This window comes from Bos indicus x Bos taurus, chromosome 24 (genome assembly GCF_003369695.1).
Source record: "Bos indicus x Bos taurus breed Angus x Brahman F1 hybrid chromosome 24, Bos_hybrid_MaternalHap_v2.0, whole genome shotgun sequence".
NCBI classification, from domain to species: domain Eukaryota; kingdom Metazoa; phylum Chordata; class Mammalia; order Artiodactyla; family Bovidae; genus Bos; species Bos indicus x Bos taurus.
In genome coordinates this window covers 60,146,118-60,166,292 of record NC_040099.1, presented here as the reverse complement: position 1 = coordinate 60,166,292, position 20,175 = coordinate 60,146,118, and the positions used below count along the sequence as shown (strand labels likewise).

The 20,175-nt window shown below is 42.5% G+C and overlaps 1 protein-coding gene and 1 pseudogene across 3 annotated transcripts in view; both read right to left on the bottom strand.

The window, feature by feature from the left end:
* CDH20 (cadherin 20) overlaps positions 1-20,175 on the bottom strand; it is a 214,458-nt gene that overhangs the window by 82,524 nt on the left and 111,759 nt on the right. The window contains exon 1 of one of the 3 annotated variants that reach the window (XM_027525634.1): positions 19,042-19,259. The exons of the other annotated variants lie outside the window; for them this stretch is intronic. The gene's annotated coding sequence lies outside the window, so the exon portion shown is untranslated. Of the gene's footprint in view, positions 1-19,041; positions 19,260-20,175 lie in introns of those variants that run through there. 3 annotated transcript variants of the gene reach the window in all.
* LOC113882664 lies at positions 12,099-12,836 on the bottom strand (annotated as a pseudogene).

Genomic DNA, 20,175 nt, shown 5'->3' with positions numbered 1-20,175 from the left:
GGTCACTTGTATTTACTTTTTTCCTAAACAGTTTCTTGACTTTAAAATGCCTTTGGAATTTCCAGCTCAAAATTCTAACTCCTTCCAGTGAGCTCAGCCTTATGCAAAACTTGCTTCCCGCCTGCCAAATTGAAAGCATCTGGATGGAATACTGAATTTAGGTCATTTTTCCCCTCAATGTGTCCTTCTTTAGAAGAAAGGAAACCAAATCCAATAACATCACAAGAGAAGAGGGTAAAATATTTCCAACAAGAGCTTCCTGTTTCAACAGTTGTTTGCAATGAAGTGTGTGACACTCTCTCTTCCCTCTGCCTCTCCTACAGTCAGATCTCAATGGTTGATTTGAAATTTTAAAGGCTTCCCTGATAGCTCAGTTGGTAAAGATTCTGCCTGCAATGCAGTTGGATTCCTGGGTCAGGAAGATATCCTGGAGAAGGAATGGGCTATGCACTCCAGTATTCTCGGGCTTCCCTTGTGGCTTGGGCTTCCCTGGTGGCTCAGATGGTAAAGCGTCTGTCTACAATGCGGGAGACCTGGGTTCCATCCCTGCATTGGGAAGATCCCCTGGAGTCGGAAATGGCAATCCACTCCAGTACTCTTTGCCTGGAAAATCCCATGGACAGAGGAGCCTGGTAGGCTACAGTCCATGGGGTCGCACAGAGTCCGACACGACTGAGCAACTTCACTTTCACTTTCCCTTGTGGCTCAGCTGGTAAAGAATCTGCCTGCAATGCGGGAGACCTGGGTTCAATCCCTGGTTTGGGAAGATCCCCTGGAGAAGGGAAAGGCTACCCACTCCAGTAGACTGGCCTGGAGAATTCCATAGACTATACAGTCCATGGGGTTGCAAAGAGTCAGACACAACCGAGCAAGTTTCACTTTCACTTTACAGTCTTTTAGTTTCCATCATCTGTAAAGTACCATTCTCTGCTGAGGGGAACAATTAGAGTATTCCAGTTCCTGAGGTTAATCAAGGCAGATTTTCCATTTTCCCAGTGGAGGCCCTGGGCGAAGTACAGACAGGGCTTCTTTGACTTGAAAGTGCATAGGAATCCTCTGAGGGTCTTGTTAACGTGCAGATTTTATTAGATCAGCCTGGGATGGGGCTTGAGCTTTTGCATTTCTAAAATACTCTAGGTGGTATAAGAGCTGCTGGTTTGTAAAAGACATCTAGAGGGCACTGCATGGCCCACTTTGGGAGTATCCAGCTTCAGGTTCACTTTCTTGGCTTAGTCTCTGTCTTGTCACCTGGCTATTTCTGGGCTTGATACACTGAGGGCATATAGGATTGACACTGAGTAATGTCTCCCTCACTGTAGGGCTTTCCAGGTGGTGCTCTCAGATCAGTTCAGTTCAGCCGCTCAGTCGTGTCTGACTCTGTGACCCCATGGACCGCAGCACGCCAGGCCTGCCTGTCTGTCACCACCTCCCAGAGTTTACTCAAACTCATATCCATTAAGTCCCACCTTCAATCTTTCCCAGCATAAGGGTCTTTTCTAATGAGTCAGCTCTTTGCATGAGGTGGCCAAAGTATTGGAGTTTCAGCTTCAGCATCAGAACTTCCAATGAATATTCAGGACTGATTTCCTTTAGGATGGACTGGTTGGATCTCCTTGCAGTCCAAGGAACTCTCAAGAGTCTTCTCCAACACCACAGTTCAAAAACATCAATTCTTTGGGGCTCAGCTTTCTTTATAGTCCAACTCTCACATCCATACATGACCACTGGAAAAACCATAGCCTTGACTGGAAGGACCTTTGTCCTTTTGGCAAAGTAGTGTCTCTGCTTTTTAATATACTGTCTAGGTTGGTCATAACTTTTCTTCCAAGGAGCAAGCATCTTATAATTTCATGGCTGCAATCACCATCTGCAGTGATTTTGGAGCCCCCCAAAATAAAGTCTCTCTCTGTTTCCACTGTTTCCCTGTCTATTTGCCATGGAGTGATGGGACCAGATACCATGATCTTAGCTTTCTGAATGTTGAATTTTAAGCCATCTTTTCCACTCTCATCTTTCACTTTCATCAAGAGGCTCTTTAGTTCTTCTTGGCTTTCTGCCATAAGGGTGGTGTCATCTGCATATCTGAAGTTATTGATATTTCTCCTGGCAATCTTGATTCCAGCTTGTGCTTCATCCAGTCAAGCATTTTTCATGATGTACTCTGCATATAAGTTAAATACGCAGGGTGACAATATACAGCCTTGATGTACTCCTTTCCTGATTTGGAACCAGTCTGTTGTCCCATGTTCAGTTCTAGCTGTTGCTTCTTGACCTGCATACAGATTTCTTAGGAGGCAGGCCAGGTGGTCTGGTATCCCCATCTCTTGAAAAATTTTCCACAGTTTGTTGTGATCCACACAGTCAAAGGCTTTGGCATAGTCAATAAAGCAGGTGGTGCTAATGGTAAAGAATTTGCCTGCCAATGCAGGAGACATTAGAGACATGGGTTCGATCCCTGGACTGGGAACTCTCCCTGGAGGAGGGCATGGCAGCAACCCAGTTCAGTGTTCTGTGGAGAATCCCACGGACAGAGGAGCGTGGTGGGCTACAGTCCATGGGTCACACAAAGAGTCAGAAACGACTGATGTGACTTAGTACAAGCACAATGTCTCCCACACATGGAAGTGATCTCACCATTTCCCTTTTTCTATATTCCTGTTCTTTCCCCACTAAGTACTCTGAGAGTTCAAAAATCCATGCACACAGTAGCTTGCTATTACAGAGAAACCATTTTTAACTGAGTAGAGGGAAAACAAGGAAAGATTTGTATCTACATTGATCGAACCTATATTCCATCATCAAAGAATTCAGAATTTAATTTTACCAGAGGTGATAGTTTCTTTAGTCTTTACTTAGCATTAACGTAAGTAATAGTCAGAATGATAGCAGATTGAAGCATATTTAATTTTTAGCTTTCCAAGTGCTCTAAATAAAAGAGATTGTAATAATGTGACCCAAGCTATTATATCCCCAGCGGCACTTAAGACTGGTAGATGTAATGTTCCACTTAGGAGCTGTCATGGTACAATTAACTGGATGGCATTAAAAAGAAGTTTCTTAAAACAGTTAAAGTTGTAAAGCTATTTAGAAATAGATCCGTGCTTCTCAAGTAAATACAAATAAGGACTGCAGTCATTTCAGTGGATAATACAAGAAATCAACAAGCCCAATTCTGGTTTCCCATGGATGAGATTTAAACAGCAAATCTCTGCTACTTTAGGCAATTAACATAAAATATACTTAAATTTGGAAGATTTACTCTGTCATCACCTTCCCACACAACAAACACAAATCCCAGGCTCATTTGCCTTCATTAATTCACACGGCATTGCTGACTTCTGCTCTCAGCTGCTTAAGCACAGCCTACCTTCAAGTTAAGTTCCTGCATCCGGGCTCTTTAGCTTCTGCTCAGATCCTGGAGGAATCACAGGATACACACATTACGAGCCTTTCAGCCTGATTCTCTAACCTTGAGGGAGGCTCTATTGGTGTACGCAAAATCAAAGAGGTTTGTGGAGAACAATTTCTTACCTATCGTCTGGCAGAGCTCAGACCAAGCTGCCTGGCTCTGGAAAGGAGAGGGATATGATGGGCCTCATATGAGAAGAAATGCTTTCCGAGATGTCTCTTGGACAGGCTATCTTCCTGACTCCCCTTCCCAAATATTACAGGAATGGGGCTAATAAATTGTGATTCAGGGCTATATAAACCATGAACAATTTCAGATACTACGGTATCTTTTTTTTTTGGGAAATGGGTATTTAGTTGTGTTGTTTAGTTGCTAAGTCGTGACTCTTGCGAACCCATGGACCACCAGGCTCTTCTGTCCATGGGATTTCCCAGGCAAGAGTATTGCCAGTTCCTTCTGCAGGGAATCTTCTTGACCCAGGGATGGGACTTGTGTCTCCTGCATTGGCCAGTGGATTCTTTACCAAATGTGCCACTGTTCTCCTTAACCAAGGAAAATCCTATTCTAAGAGTGAATATTGGTTCAATATCGTAAACATTGACAGTAAATTAAAAGGATGGAGGCCCATGAAGGTTATAGAGGAGAGAAAGCACAGATGGAGAGGGTCTCATACAGAGAATAAGGCAGACAGAAGGGAGGAGAAATAGTCACGGAGAGACGATGAGAAGATGCAGAGACAGAGGAAACAGCAGAGCAGAAAGACATATTGCCATGTTTAAACACTTGTGATGAGCTCTGTGTGTGTTTTCTTGCTTGTAAAAGGAGTCAATTCAGGATCCAGGCTGTCCACTGGAGAAGCTGCATTTGACAGTGAGATATATCGTACAGAAGAGGGGCAGCAGCAACCTGAGGCTGACCAGGAAATGCAGGTGGATGGCATGGCCATGGAGGCTCCAGGCCTGACTGGACAAGAAACAGGGAGGGGCGAGAGGCTGGGGAATCAGCTTCCTGTGTTTTCACAGTGTCTGACTCCAGAATGCACATAATCCCCACACAAACAGCTAGGTCTCGTCATGTGTCTACCAAACCACGTGGAGATCACAGAATACCTAGGCCAGGTCATGTTTTGTATTTGGTGACCTGAAAGAAGGAAAGAAAGATTTTGCGCCTGTTACTTACCATCAACTGTGCTAAAATTTATTGTCTGGCAACCTCTTGGATCCCATTACTACCTAGGAGCAAATAAGAAGAATGGGCTACTCAAAGTATAGCCTAGAGGACTGAGGCTGGTAACTGACTGTGGAATGGGACCACTCTGATCTGTAAACTTACAGAGTGATAGTGTCATAGGAGACCATTTGGCTTGGACAGGAAAGGTCTCCTGAAATGCAGATGAGCTGGGTTTGATCCCTGGGTTGGGAAGATCTCCAGGAGAAGGGAATGGCTACCCACTCCAGTATTCTTGCCTGGAGAATTTCATGGACAAAGGAGCCTGGCAGGCGACAGTCCATGGGGTCGCAAAGAGTCACTTTCAGGGGAAATTTTTAGTGAGGCTGGGTGCAGAATTTAAACTTAGATACCTCTCTTAAAACATTTTCAGTAACTTATTAACAATTCTTTTTAAAACAGAGGCTCATCATGGAGATTACGTTATAATTTATATAACAAATATTAACTTGAGATAAAATTAAAGGATCATTTTTTTCAATGTCCTGTAGCACAGAAGTGTATAGCATTTGTTTTTCATGGTAACCTATAGTTTTTTGTTTGCTTGTCTAACTCATGTTCTCATAATATCTTCACATTCCCACATTTGGCAAATAATTGTATACTTGTGGAATCTCTTGGAAGAAATAAAATGTTGTAAAAAATATTATTAGGAGAATAATATGAACTTACAGTGGTTTTATAATTAGCCATATTGAAGAAATCCAAAATATGGAATAAATTACTCAAAAACTGTCATTTTAAGATGATTTAATTATGCACATTCACATTTAAAAAGTAGAGTTGACCTCCTTTCCAAAAAATAATTTCATTAATGGCTCCAGAATCTTTATCTTACAAACTGTCCTATTAAAACTTTTACCCATCAATCATACTTTTTAATTAACTAAACTGCAGACTTTATTTAGATTTCTCCAATTTTTTCATTAATGTCCGTTTTCTATTCTAGGATTCTATCCAAGATCCCACACTGCCTTTACTTGTCATGTCTCTTCAGTCTCCTTCAGTCTGTGTCATTTTCCACAGCCTTCTTAGTCTTTTGCGATATTGAATAAAATGATCTAGCCATCATTCTTGTTGGAAATGGTTTGCAATTATTCTTTTTAGCTTGGTTTCTGGTGGAAGAGTTTTGGGATAATTCTAAGTGGTGGTAAAATATCTGTGGTAAATAATATTTTAAAGAGATATAAAAAAATCCCATATAGAAAGTACATAAAAACAATAATATAACATATATAGAGTTATGAAGACTAAGAATGTATAGGGCAAATATGAAGAAAATGATAAGATTCTAACAATGAATATAAAAGAGCTGAATGAAAGGAGGATGTATCACTGGAATACTATTGGGTGGGAGTTTGAAAAATTATTTTAAGTTTATCTGGAATAGCTGGGTGGTGTGGGACAAGAGGAGTGCTATGTGCCCTTCTAGATATCAAATGTGTTTTAAAACTGTAATAATTCAATCGTTATGGTACTAAGGATTAAGGACAAAAAGGTCAATGAAACAGAACACAAATTTCAGAAATAGCCAACTGCACAGAGGAACTTAGAATACAAAACAATACATGTATTTCAATTTCTATACAGAGAATGTTCCTCAAAATATAAAACCTAAACAGTAAGGTGCCATTAAATGCTTTACAACCAGGCCCCTGAAAAAAACTGTATGCAAATATATCAGTTCAGCCCAGTCGTGTCCGACTCTTTGCCACCCCATGAATCGCAGCACGCCAGGCCTCCCTGTCCATCACCAACTCCTGGAGTTCACCCAGACTCACGTCCATCGAGTCAGTGATGCCATCCAGCCATCTCATCCTCTGTCTTCCCCTTCTCCTCCTGCCCCCAATCCCTCCCAGTATCAGGGTCTTTTCCAATGAGTCAACTCTTCGCATGAGGTAGCCAAAGTACTGGAGTTTCAGCTTAAGCATCATTCCTTCCATATGTACATAAATATTATACATTTTTTACTAAAATAGAGGATACCTAGCATACAATTTAAAAATAAAGATACACAATACTCTTTATTGTCAATAAATGTTATTAATGTAATCAATTTTTTGTAATGTAATTTTTCAGACTGATTTTTTTGATTTTTTTCTAACTTTGAACTTACAGTCAATATTCAGCCATGATTTTTTGACACATGGAGTTGCATCTCAGTCTGCAGACTCTTTTCCCAATAAATATATTATTAAATCTGATATGTGGCTTGTTAAACTTCTTTTCATCCCCTTCTCATTAATTAACTAAGAACTCAGTTTCAGAACTAAATCAAGCCCTGATTTGTAGCACTAGCTGATTTCCATGGTGTAAATACTCCCTTCACGACCAATATTAAGCTACCAATGACGTCACTGAATGTGGAGTTGGGAAAAGATGTGGAATAGCACACTACGATATCCATTATCTGCATATGGTAGTCATAACTAATTTCAAAAGTATAGATAATAGGAGCATTTAGTAAAGTAACTAGTATTTATTGATTTTGTTTTAAGTATAATTTAATCATAAGTTTATGTAATTTTTAAATAATTGCTACATTTTATGATTGATCCTCAAAATTCCTGCAAATCTGACAATTGGCTTGCATAAGTTGCTGAGCTCTTAACCCTACAGATCAGTTTCGAAGACAGGACCACAAAGTAAAATATTGGAAACTTTCTACATTATTTAGACTGTAAAGAAAGTTAAAAAATAAGATGAAAAATCAGAAAATGGATTAATTACTTCTCTGGTGGGCAATTTAGCAATATATATCAAAATATAAGATTTACCATTTCTTTGATCAAACCACTCCACTTTTCCTTCATCTGTTAATTCCTCATATTTATTGAGCACCTATTATGTTGCAGGAGCTTCTAATAGTTAATTTTACAAGCATATAAAGACCTATAAGATAGGAGAGTTGCCTCAATATTTTATAGTAACAAAGCATTAATAAAATATAAATGTTCATCAATAAGGGATTGGTTAAGTAAATGATGGTTCATTGATATGATTGTAACCATTAAGAATGAAGCTATAGATCAATGTTCATTGTAATGGAAATATGTCCATGGTGCATTTAAAAGCAAAAAGCAGCAAGCTTTAAAAGTGCATATGGTATGATTCCATTTTGTAAAGAATAGTTATATCTCTATACATGCACATACAGGGACATCCCTGTAGCTCATAGAGTAAAGAATCTGCCTGCAGTGCATGAGGCTTGGGTTCGATCCCTGGGTCAGGAAGATCTCCTGGAGAAGAAAATGGCAACCTGCTCCAATATTCTTGCCTGGAGAATCCCATGGACAGAGAAGCCTGGTGGGCTACAGTCTATGGGGTCGCAGTCAGACATGCCTGAGCGACTAACACTACTAGTACTATACGTGGGCAGATGTGTGTAGAGAAAGTCAGGGAGGATCTGCACAAGCTATTAATAGAGGCAAGCTTTTCTCTTCTGAACAAATGGTTTTATAATGAACATGGATTACCTCTTAAAAATAACACTGAAACTCTTTCCACTAAAAATTATTGTGATAAACATGTTCTAGAGAAAGGACTTTAAATTTTGGACTAAAAGTCTTGTTTGGAGTTCACAGTACCATTTTCTCTAGTTGAGTATCTATTTGAAAAACCCCATAATAAATAATAAAGTTAAAAAAAGAGGTTTGAATTTCAGTTTCACTTCAAGGTCACTTTAGCTCTGTGACCTTGATTGAGATAACTGTCTGCTCTGAGCCTCACTGTTCTTTCTGAGTGGCAGGATGGACTGCATTCTTATTCTTTGGTGACTTTGAGTCAATGACTTAAATGTTCTGTTGTTTAGTGTCTCTACTTGGGGAGTGTTGGTAACAATGGAAATGGTGGTAATAGTTGTACCTATCTCATAGAATCATTGTGTTAAACGAATTAAAATTCATGCCTGTCATTGAACAAATTCTGATTATTTTCATTATCTGCAAAATGGGTTGATGGTGATAACAATGATGCTAAAACACACCTGGAAGATTTGTTAAATACTTAGTATTTAGACCAAATGCTAGTTGCATCTACATTAAAACACAGCCCGAGTAAGATTTCTTCAAGAGAATAGCCAATGTAATTTATTTATCCCATGTCACATCTAGAAATTAGATAACAGGAGGTTGAATGCAAACTTTGAATTTTGACTCATTGAATAAAATACCCTTTCTTTGTTCAATTATCCAATATACTATTTCAAAATCTGGACTGTCATATTTAACAGCACAAATATTTCTATATAATTTTATTTTGAGAAATCTCTACTGGATCATCATAATTCTTTATTATTCCATTAACTCAAAACAGTTTGTACTGCCTCACTTGATATTCTCTGTAAATGGAGGCGATGCAATTATGCTATTTTAAATAATTTAAAGTGCCATGTTCCCTGCTGCCCATCCATTTGTATATATATTATTCTGTGTGCATGCCTATCGGATGCCAACACACAGCCTAGTCCTTCAGTACCGAGCCATTAACCGTGTGAGGATCAGAAGCGATGTATATATTAATGATGTATTTTCATTTAACACATGACAGCAAGGGAAGGCTGAGTGACACATCACATTTAGCTACAAATAAGGGAAGAACTCATTGCCTAGGAGTTCGAGTCACAGGTGAATAGCAAAAGGTTTTTATTCCTTCCCTGACAGAATAAATTTATCTCCTTAAAAGTCACCTTTATGCTTTCTACTTATCATCAGGAAGGCTGCATTCTGTATTTGAATTTTATGTGGACATTAATTTTAAGGGAAAGACATTGTTCCGTGCTGGAATTAAATGAGGTCGTTATTGGTTTGAGTGCTAAAGATGTGTCTGTGGCGGGGTTCAGGCTCATGTTTGGCTTTAATGAGGAAAGTGCTACGTGAATATGGTCCTCTTCACTTTTTGGCAGCAAAAGCAGAGCTTAAATGGGGCCATATAGTTGAAAGCTATCAGTGGCCTTCCTAAGTACCTGGAGTCAGAGTATACATGTGGTATCAGATAGGGGATGTATGCAAGAATAGATGGGTCCTTTCTCAGTGCAGAGATGGATATGGCCACTTACAATTGATTTTAGATAGAGGAGCTCGGTGAGCATTAACTTCTGCTATTGAGAAAGGAACTTCAGAGGTCATCTAGTTTAAACCAAAGTTGAATCTTTTCAAGAATCATGTCTCTCCATTTCTTAAACACCCCCAGAAAGAGATTTGGCCACTTCTCTCAATACATAAATGTCATCAAATTGGCAGGAAAGAGAGAAAGCTGGTGATTAGAACAGGATGAATATTTAAAACAACCTTAACGCGTTCTATATCTGAGAGAAAATAAATGAGGTTTTGTTCAAATAAGGCCAAGAAGACCAATTCAGCTCTATTTGGGGCAAGTTCAGGTGATTGTTGAGGAGCACAAGCTAATTATAATTAAATAGTGCCTCGCTCTCCTTCCTGCTAGACCCACACTTCCTGAAAGGGAACTTGATAGCCTTTTCACTTTCTCACTTCCCATTCACTCTGCAACCTAGTGATTGCTGACTTGTGCTTCTCTAATCAACTGAAATGGTTTTTGAAACTCACCCAAGGTGTTCTTTCCCGGTGTACGGACACTTCACAGGCTTCTGTTATTTGACCTCTCTGCTGTATTTGAGAGAGGAGGAAGGTTCTTACAAGTATTCTGGAATACACAGTTTCCCATTATTCTGTTAAATAGTGTGATGGGGTGAGGGCTGGTCTTTCTAAAGCTTCCTTGCTAAAACAAGGGAGGTTGATTGGTCCTAATCACTAGTCTTCTTTTCTTTTTGCTTTTGATATTTAACTAGCGTTAAGGCAAGCACTGTGTTGCTTTACAAATGTTATCTGATTTAATGCCCCCAAATTTCAATAGAAGGGAGGTAGCATTAAAGAGTCAGACACGACTGAGCACAAGCATGCACATCAGCATCACCTTCATTTGACAGAAAAGAAGACTGAAGTTCATAGTGGTGAGCTACTTGACTGGAGTTATGTCGCTTCTTGGGGCTTCCCAGGTGAAGCTAGTGGTAAAGAACCCGCCTACCAATGCAAGAGATGCAGGAGACGTGGGTTCAATCCCTGGGTCAGGAAGATCCCCTGGAGGAGAGCATGCCAACCTATTCCAGTAATCTTGCCTGGAGAATGCCATGGGCAGAGGAGACTGGCTGGCTAAGGTCCATAGGATTGCAAAGAGTCGGACAACTGTTGCTTCAGTCGAAGCAACTTAGCCTGCATTAGTGTGCATGTAGCTCTTTAAGTGGTGGCGCTTGGATTTAAACCAGCCTTGAGCCCTTGTCCAGTACAGCATAGCAGAGGACAGCCGAGAAGAGCAGAAATCAGCTGCTCGGGGCACATGTTGCAGCGACAGGGGTGAAATCTAAGTGCAGGTCGTCATCGTTCTTTAGTCACTAAGTCCTGTCCAACTCTTTTGTGACTCCATGGACATAGCCCACCAGACTCCTCTGTCCATGTGATTTTCCAGCCAAGCATACTGGAGTGGGTTGCCATTTCCTTCTCCAGGGGACCTTCCCAACCCAAGGATTGAACATGAGTCTCATGCATTGGTAGACGGATTCTTTACCAGTGAGCCACTCAGTTCAGTTCAGTTTAGTTGCTCAGTCACGCTGACTCTTTGCAACCCCATGGACTGCAGCACGCCAGGCTCCCCTGTCCATCACTAACTCCCAGAGCTTGCTCAAACTCATGTCCATTGAATCGGTGATGCCATCCAACCAGCTCATTCTCTCTCATCCCCTTCTCCTCCTGCCTTCAATCTTTCCCAGCATCAGGGTCTTTCCCAGTGAGTCAGTTTCTTTGTTTGCATCAGGTTGCCAAAGTACTGGAGTTTCAGCTTCAGCTCTTCCAATGAATATTCAGGACTGTTTTCCTTTAGGATTTATTGGTTTGATCTCCTTGCAGTCTAAGGGACTGAGCCACTAGGAAGCCCATAAGCACAAGTGGTATAATGTTATTAGGCTGAACACATAGGGACTGAAAAAGCATGTACCTGAGTCAATAAAATGGCCTCAGACTGACTGCCTAGGAGAGCAGAGAACAGTAAACTGAAGGCATGACATGAACTTAGAGCTAAACTTCTCTTCCCAAAGAGAATTTTTGATTTAACTTGTCACACTCATAATGACTAATTAAATGTCTCTTCACCCCGTAGATCACGGACTTTGCTTTTTTTTTTTTTTTAATATATATTTGAAATACAACTTTACTCTGATTCTAAACAAAAAGGAATGGGAATGACAGTAACAAACAAGACTGCACCTCTCAATATTGTTATGTGACTACAGCAGTCTTATACTTGAAACTCAAGGAGGAGACAACTGTGTTCCAAATCACGTAAATATGCAGGTCCAAAAACTGAAGCTTTTTAAAACTGCCACATTCACTCCAAAGCCCATCCGTTTCCTTCAGTAGCCAAAGAGTAAACGCATGTTCTGCTTAGCTATGTAATACAGTGGCAAACATGCTGCACCACTCACATCACAGGACAGTTGCCTATAAAACTAGACTTCTGACGCTGGGCCCCAGCCTCACGTTCTCACAGGTCATCATCTTCATCCGGGAGAGCAGTTGTCTGAGCAACCTCTAAATCGTGCTCAAACTGTGCTGCCAAGGCTGGGTCCATGACCGCCTCTGGCAGGGCAAGAGCAGGCATGGCGACAAACTCCAAGTTAGGGTCTCCAGTCAGTTTTCTAGCAAGCCAGAGGAAGGGCTTTTCAAAGTTACAGTTACTTATGGTAGAAATGTCATAGTACTGAAGATTCTTCTTTCGGTGGAAGGCAATTGACTTTGCCTTAACCTTTCTGTCCTTAATATCCACTTTGTTGCCACACAACACAGTCGGGATGTTCTCACATACTCGTACCAGATCTCTATGCCAGTTAGGCACATTCTTGTAAGTAACTCTCGATGTTACATCAAACATTATAATGGCACACTGAGCTTGTATGTAATAGCCGTCTCTCAGTCCACCAAATTTCTCCTGACCAGCTGTATCCCACACATTGAACTTCATCTGTCCTCGGTATGGAACACAAGAGGATGGACCTCAACACCCAAGGTAGCTACATACTTCTCAAATTCTCCAGTCAGATGATGCTTCACGAATGTAGTTTTTCCAGTACCACCATCACCAACCAATACAAGTTTGAACTGAACTTGGGGTTCTCCTTGGGCAGCCATTGCGATGTTACTTGCAGAACCGCCTCTGCGCTCGTCTGACCGAGGGCTGGAAAGATGGCGGAAGCGCAAATCGAATGCCCGGACACGTACGGACAACGGCACGCGGAGGGAGGGCGGGGCAACGGCGGCGCGCCGCTCCCACGCGGCCCGACGCACGCGCGCACGCAGGCCGCCCAGGCTTCGGCATTGCACCGGTTAGCCTGCAGCCTAGGGAGAGGCTCGCGGTGCCCCGGGCCTGGGAGGCAGCGCCGTCGGGCCGATTTTGCTCACTTTTTCAACTGCTATATCCTCAACCCGTAATACAAAAGTGATTAATGAGTATTTATTGAATGTCACAAACCCTTTTCCTCTTGAAATTCTCTGACATCTACATGCAGGTTTTCCTCCCAACTCACTGGCTGCTCCTCTTCAGTCCGTTTATGTACTTTACTTTCTCCTTGACTTTCCAGGGTTTCTCAAGAATCTACCCTTAACATACATGGAAATCTACTATACTTATACTGTTGAGGCTCTAAGGTCCATCTAGTGGTATTCACTATCCTATAACTATTGCCTCCCCAGCCTCTAGTTGATTTTAAATTTCTCTTCTGAGCATCATAGCTGTATGTTCAACTGTCTTCTAGCAAACTCTGTTTTGGAATCCTGTGGACACCTCAAATGCAGCAAGTCTAATACGACGCAACTTAGCCCCCATATTCAAACATTTGTGTTTTTGGAATAAAACGTTTTATTTTAAAGGGAGGGTCTAGAGCTTTCATCATATGCTCTAAAAGTTCCATGGCCAAGGAAAGTTCAGAACTCGTGTGCATTCTTCCTAAGCAACAGTGCTTTTCCTGTGAATCCCAATCCCAGGGGTTAGGGCAGGTTCTTGTGTGCAGGCAAGAAACGTTGGCCATTGCAAGGCTTCGCACCATAATCCCTTGCTCCTTGTGAGAATACCGTAATTATTTGGTCTGCGTATATGGCGACCTGCTTTGCTCTGCTGTCATTCAAACTTGCTTCAGTTCTGTTCTGCTTTTAGGACCAGCCTTCATGTTGGTTTGTTTCAGGCTACTGTCTTAAGGTAAAGTGAACCGAGATGTGAACAAACATATCCCAGAATATAAAAAAAGAGGAGGAAATTTGAAGGAAGTCAGAATAGGCAGCTGTGTCTCATTACATAGGAACGAGAGTGAGAAATGAGCATAGGTAATGATTAGGAGGTAACTGGTAATTTCTGAGTAACTGATTTGAGAGGAATTGTGTGGAAGACAGACTACAAGTGATAAAGAGAGAATAGATAATGAAGAGAGCGTGAAGGTGCTAGAAAAGGCAGCAGTGAAATTCATGACCATGGAACTGAAACTGAGAGATGAGACTCGAGATATGGAGAAAGGGGTTAGAGTGCTTGATGGAGAAGGTCAAGTCCAGAAGCAAGGTAGTGGGAGAGGTGAGAGCAGAAAACAGAGGAGGTGGGAGTCAGAGGCAAAGCCGTGCGCTTGACATTGTCTTCAGTGACATTGAGTAAGCTGACATGTTCTTATTTTCATGGGTAGGTTAGCAGAGTGGAGATGAAATCAGTGAGAAATTGTGGGACAAGTGTGTGTGGTAGGTTTTAACATTTCTACAGGTTATTTGATATTCCTTTTTATGTGTCTAATTCACTTCCCCTTAAATATGAGCCAGACTTTTGCGATTGACTTCTAACATAAAATGCAATGAAATGAAGCTGTGTGGCTTCTGGGACTAGGTCATCAAAGGTATACAACTTCTATCTAGCTCTCTCATGGGATGCTTATCTTTGTAACTCAGCTCCTGTGTTTTGAGGAAGCATAGGCCATGTGGAGAGATCTACATGGAGAGGTAGCCAGGCCTGTGACCCTCAGCCCAGGCTGAAGAACCAGCCAAAATCCAGCGCCAACTGAGCAGTCCTCAAGGTGAACCATTGGGAAGAAGATCTTCAAACCTTGTTGAACTACCCTAGCTGATGTCACATGGAGCAGAGAGGAGCTTTCCCTGCTAAGCCCTGCCCAACTTGAACATCTGAGAGGAACATATGTGATTATTACTGGTTTAAACCATTAAATCTTGGTGGTTTATATGCAGTGGCAGAAAACTGGAGTAGAGTTTTAGCAAGGCAGTCAACTGAGATGTTTCACTTTGAGTGACCTGAATTTAAATCTTTGACCATTAGTGTGACTTGGAATAGGTTATGTAATGTTACTGAGCCTCACTTTTCCTGTCTTTAAAGTGGGAATGATTTAGACTGTGGAGGTTTTTGTGTGATTTAGAAATAATTGGTATAAAGCCAATGGCTGTGGTCATTCAGAAAATGGTAGCATCCTTGTTATTTATTATTAGGGAAGCTTGGAAGGAGCTTGAGCTTTGGCAGAAATAATATTTATGTTTACCTTCTGGTTCTGTTGCTAATTAAATTGTGACTTTGGGCAAGGTATGTAACTTCTCTGAATCATGCATCCTTCTTGTGTAAATGGAGGATGAAACCTACCTTGTAGGGTTGTTGGAGGTTAGACCTAGTGTCTGGAGGATAGATTAGAAACCACGTAGTAGGACTTCTCTGGTAGTTCAGAGGCTAAGAATCCGCCTGCCCATGCCAGGGATATGGGCTTGATTCCTGGTCTGGGAAGACTGCACAAGCTGTGGGGCAACTAGACCCATGCACCGCAGCTAGACTGCGCACTAGAGCTTGCGAGCCGCCACCACTGAAACGCGTGCACCCAGAGCCTGTGCTCTGCAATGAGTGAAGCCGCCGCAAAGAGAAGGCCACGCGCCACGGCAAAGGGTGGTCCCTGCTCTCTGCAGCTACAGAAAGCCTGCGTGCGGCAGAGTGAAGACCCAGCTGGGCCAGGAACAACATGAAATAATTTTAAAAAATAAAGAAAGAAAAAAACATAGTGACGAACGCATGGTAGGCACTCAGTAAATAGAAGGCATCATAATGATTAACATAATAATGACTGTTATAGCCCTGAAATTAATACGGCTACTGGCAGGAGTAGGGCAAACTAGAAAATTCTGAGCCAAGCATCGAAGCCTTTGAGGCAGTTGGAGGAAGATTCTAGTAGAAGATGGTGATGAAGTTTGGGGAAGGATGATATTAACAATTGATATGTTTCAAAAGAAGGACCTTTGAATGATGAGCATAGAATGAAGACTCACAAAAAGCATTTGGAGTGATCCTCTTCTACCAGTGCTGAGGATAGGAGGAAACAGGTTAAGGAGATTGGAAAAATAACGAGTTTCTTAATATTAGACGAGGCCACAAAACTCCAACATAATGGATCTGAAATTATGAGAGAACAAGGGAGACCAAGAGACTGTAAGAAAAGTGGTATGATTGATAAGCAGCGTTGGTTTCAGGAATTTTAGTGAACAAGAAGGAGATTTCAGCCTCTCAGTCATTCAACACTCATGGTCATAGCTCCATTCTCTGCTCTAACATTAGCCATACACATAGGCTTGCACAGAACTTGAGGTCATTCCCTGGTCTTCCACCTTTGGGCTGAGTCTCTCTTAAACTTCTGCAGACAAATGAATCTATTCTTAAAAGACTATCAGTCAATAACTTAATAGCTCAGTTTCTGGGAACCCTCATTCTGAATTCTCATATCTACCAACTTCAGTCTTTTTTTACAAAGACCTTGGCTTTCAAGCATATCCTGTACCATATTCCATGACCATTGAATTTCTTTTTTGACCTATTTGACCGAAATGCAAACAGGCTTTACTCAACAGTTCCTGAGAAAGGTACATGTCAGCTTCTGGAAACATTCTTTAAAAAAAAAGTTTTATCATCTAAATAGCATGATGTGTGCTCCTGTCTTATGTAACTTTGCGATAACACCATTCGTTCATCTGATATTGGCTGAGTATTAACTGTGCCCTAGACAGCTGTGCTTCTGGAGCTCGTAATCGATGGTGGGACTGGGGATGGGGTGGTACTGGTGCGCAAATGAGCGATAAACAAATGAATAAGTTCTACTAAAGAACATCCAAGACATGCAATATATCTGGGCCAACTATGAGAACCAACTCTCGGGTGCCTGAGAGAGTACAGGTGTCGGGTAGGTTGGGAGACGGAGAAGAGGAATTGTTCTGGTTGGCTGACCCCTGGCTGCCCATATTGAACACTCAGATCCACTGGATCCCAGGCAGGTCCTACTGCCCTGAGTTAGTCCAGGGCCTCCTGCGAGCAACTTTCTGGATCATATTGGAGTTCTCTCTCCTTTTCCCTTCCCCATCCTTCACAGAGTACTGGGCTTCAAGGAGCCAAGGTACTGGTTCTCAGTGCTCTGAGTCGGTACCATGAGAAGGGTCCCTGAATGATCCCTTCTGGAGTAGTGCTCCCCCAAATTTCACCCACAATGAGGTCAGGAGCTTGTGCCAGAATGTAAATCAATGCTGTGTGTCTTCTATAAGGAACAATCTCCCTATGGGAAGGGTGCCAGCTGAACTCAACAGCGTTCAGTGTTGGCTTCGGATCTTGCCACAGATTGGAGCAAAGAGTGTGTGGACAGGTGCTGATCTGTAGGCCACACTTTGAGAAGCATCGTTCTAAAATGTACATTGCAAACTGAGGATCCAAATTGCTGCATCCAGCCTGCAGATATAGTTTCTTTGGCCTGCCGCTGTTTTCAACATTCTGAAATGGAAAGATTTCACATGAAGTCTCCAGTTTCCCAAAACCTCTTAATCATACCTTTCTTTTGTGTCCCTTCATCACTGATGTCTTGGGATTCCACATTCCTACATGGCAAGAGTCAGAGATGACTCTCTCTTTTAGATAGGGCATGGACCTTCAAGGAGCCCAGCAGGCCCCTTTGATCTCCTTTGTTTCTTTATGTTCCCTGCTGCTGCTGCTGCTGCTAAGTCGCTTCAGTCGTGTCTGACTCTGTGCGACCCCACAGACGGCAGCCCTCCAGGCTCCCCCGTCCCTGGGATTCTCCAGGCAAGAACACTGGAGTGGGTTGTCATTTCCTTCTCCAATGCATGAAAGTGAAAAGTGAAAGTGAAGGCGCTCTGTCGTGTCCGACTCTTCGAGACCCCATGGACTGCAGCCCACCAGGCTCCTCCGTCCATGGGATTTTCCAGGCAAGAGTACTGGAAAATGTTGCCTACTGCCCCGCTAGAGGCGTTTGGTTTCTTAACCCCTAAGAATCCTGTGGTGGGGGCAGGTCAGTGAACAAAGGTGATGGCAGCTCAGTCCAGGAAGGGAGAAGATCTGGGCTGCAGTGTGATTGAGAGTGCCTCTCCTTGAGGGAGGGAGAGCCCGGGAGAGGAGCTGAAAGCATATATGTCACCATACGTAAAGTGGATAGCTAGTGGGAACGTGCCCTGTGACGCAGGAAGCTCAGGCGGTGCTGTTTCAACCTAGAAGGGTGGAAGGGAGGGCAAGAGGGAGGAGCTCTGTGTACACCTGTGGCTGATACGTGTTGATGTGTGGGAGAAGCCAGCACAACATCGTAAAGCAATTATCCTCCAATTTAAAAAAAATAGGTTTATGGATCCTCGAGAATGTAAATGACGATGTAACAGGCTACCTATTGCTCAAAGTGGTAATCCAAAATATAAGCATTCAAAAACTAAAAAAATAAAAAGAATGCCTCTCCTCTTCCTTCCTTTATTCTTCCATCCACTCATGGAGTCTTCTCTCATACCCTCTCCATCATAAAATTACTCAGAATTTATTGCCCTGAGCCTGCTCAGCAATGAGACTGGGAAGGAAAAGGTGATACGCATGTGTTCATTCATGCGCAGCAAAGTCACAGTTCCAATCCGTCAAGCAGCGTTTTCCCAAGAATCCGGGGAGCCATTAGATCCGTAGACCTGAGGGCCAATCCGTGCGGGGTAAGAGGCTGCCTCGGAGGACCAGCCCTGCATCCCACTGCTGACCGCTCGGAGATGACTGACTGCAGACCTTCCTGAGAGAGGAGGCTTTATCAAAGGACTGCTTTAGAAAGTGACTTTTGGTTTTCTAATGGCTCAACGATCTTGTTACAGAGATTCTCGTTTCACTGCTCCCTCTAATCCTTACAAATTTTACAGAATGGTGTTTGATCTGACGTCTCTGAAAGCACACAATAGTCTCTAGTTTTAGTCAGATTTCTTAATGCTATTTTTTCTCAGTGTAAAGCCTTGAGTATATTTTCCTGTGCCTTGTGAGGTTTACTAATTAAAATAGAATATTATAAGGGTAAGTGTGTTACGTACCGCTGGACTTTGGGTGAAGTGGAAGTGACGTCGCTCAGTCGTGTCTGACTCTTTGCGACCCCACGGACTGTAGCCTACAAGGCTCCTGAGTCCATGGGATTTTCCAGGCAGGAGTACTTTAACCAGATGTAGGTAAAGTTCTGGAAAACCACGGTGATGGTGTAAGATAGATGCTCCACCGGGCAAATCCCCGTGACCGGTACTTTGCTTGGTGCTTCCTTATTTGCATTTTCTTGGTTTTTATTTATATGATACAAAATGTTACAAGATGAATGGTCCCTAAAGTGAGAGGAAAGACAGGAAAACTGAGTGCAGAAGCCACGTGTCTCTCAGTCTAAAACCAACTGAGCTTAGAATTTTAAGCATGTCATGGTGGATGGGAAAGCACAGAGACACTACAGTCTGTAAATGCCACAAAACAGGGACCGCAATTGGAGGGGCACATAAAAGACTTACAAATCACATTATAATCAATCTAGATCATACACCTGTGGGAATAGAAGAATATAAATGAATACTAAAGCATTCCTATTAAATGGAAAATATTCTACAGAATCAACAGAATTTGGGAATGTTGAAGGGACGCAAAATAAATAAGGAGTCCAAGTTGGACACTATTAAATGCTTAAAGGAAGGTGGCTTTGCCGAAGGTAGCCGGTGCCCCTGCTGTCAGCGTGACTATGTTATGGGCACAGAGATCGTTCAGTGTTCTTTTTTTTAGATGTGTGTTTATTTATGACTGCGCGGGCTCTTTGCTGAGCTTGAGTTTTCTCTAGCTGTGGAGTGCAGGGCTGCTTTCCCTTGCTGCTGTGGGCTTCTCACCCCTCACAAGAGGGGTCTCCTGTTGAGGTGCGTGGGTTCCAGGGCCCGGGCTCCATGGTTGTGGCCTGCAGGCCCAGTGCCCGGGGCATGTGGGATCTTCCTGGAGCAGGGATTAAACTGGTGTCCCCTGCACGCGAGGCAGGCTCTCGGCGCCGGGGCCAGCAGGGAAGCCCCACTAAGTGCTTCTGTGTCCCGCCCTCCTCGGTGCCCTACTCTGAGGGCCTCTGTGTGCAGCGTTTGTATTCACCGCGTGTTTGCTTCACCTGATAAAAAGAACAGACAGTTCCCGGATGAGCTCCAGCCTTTAATTTG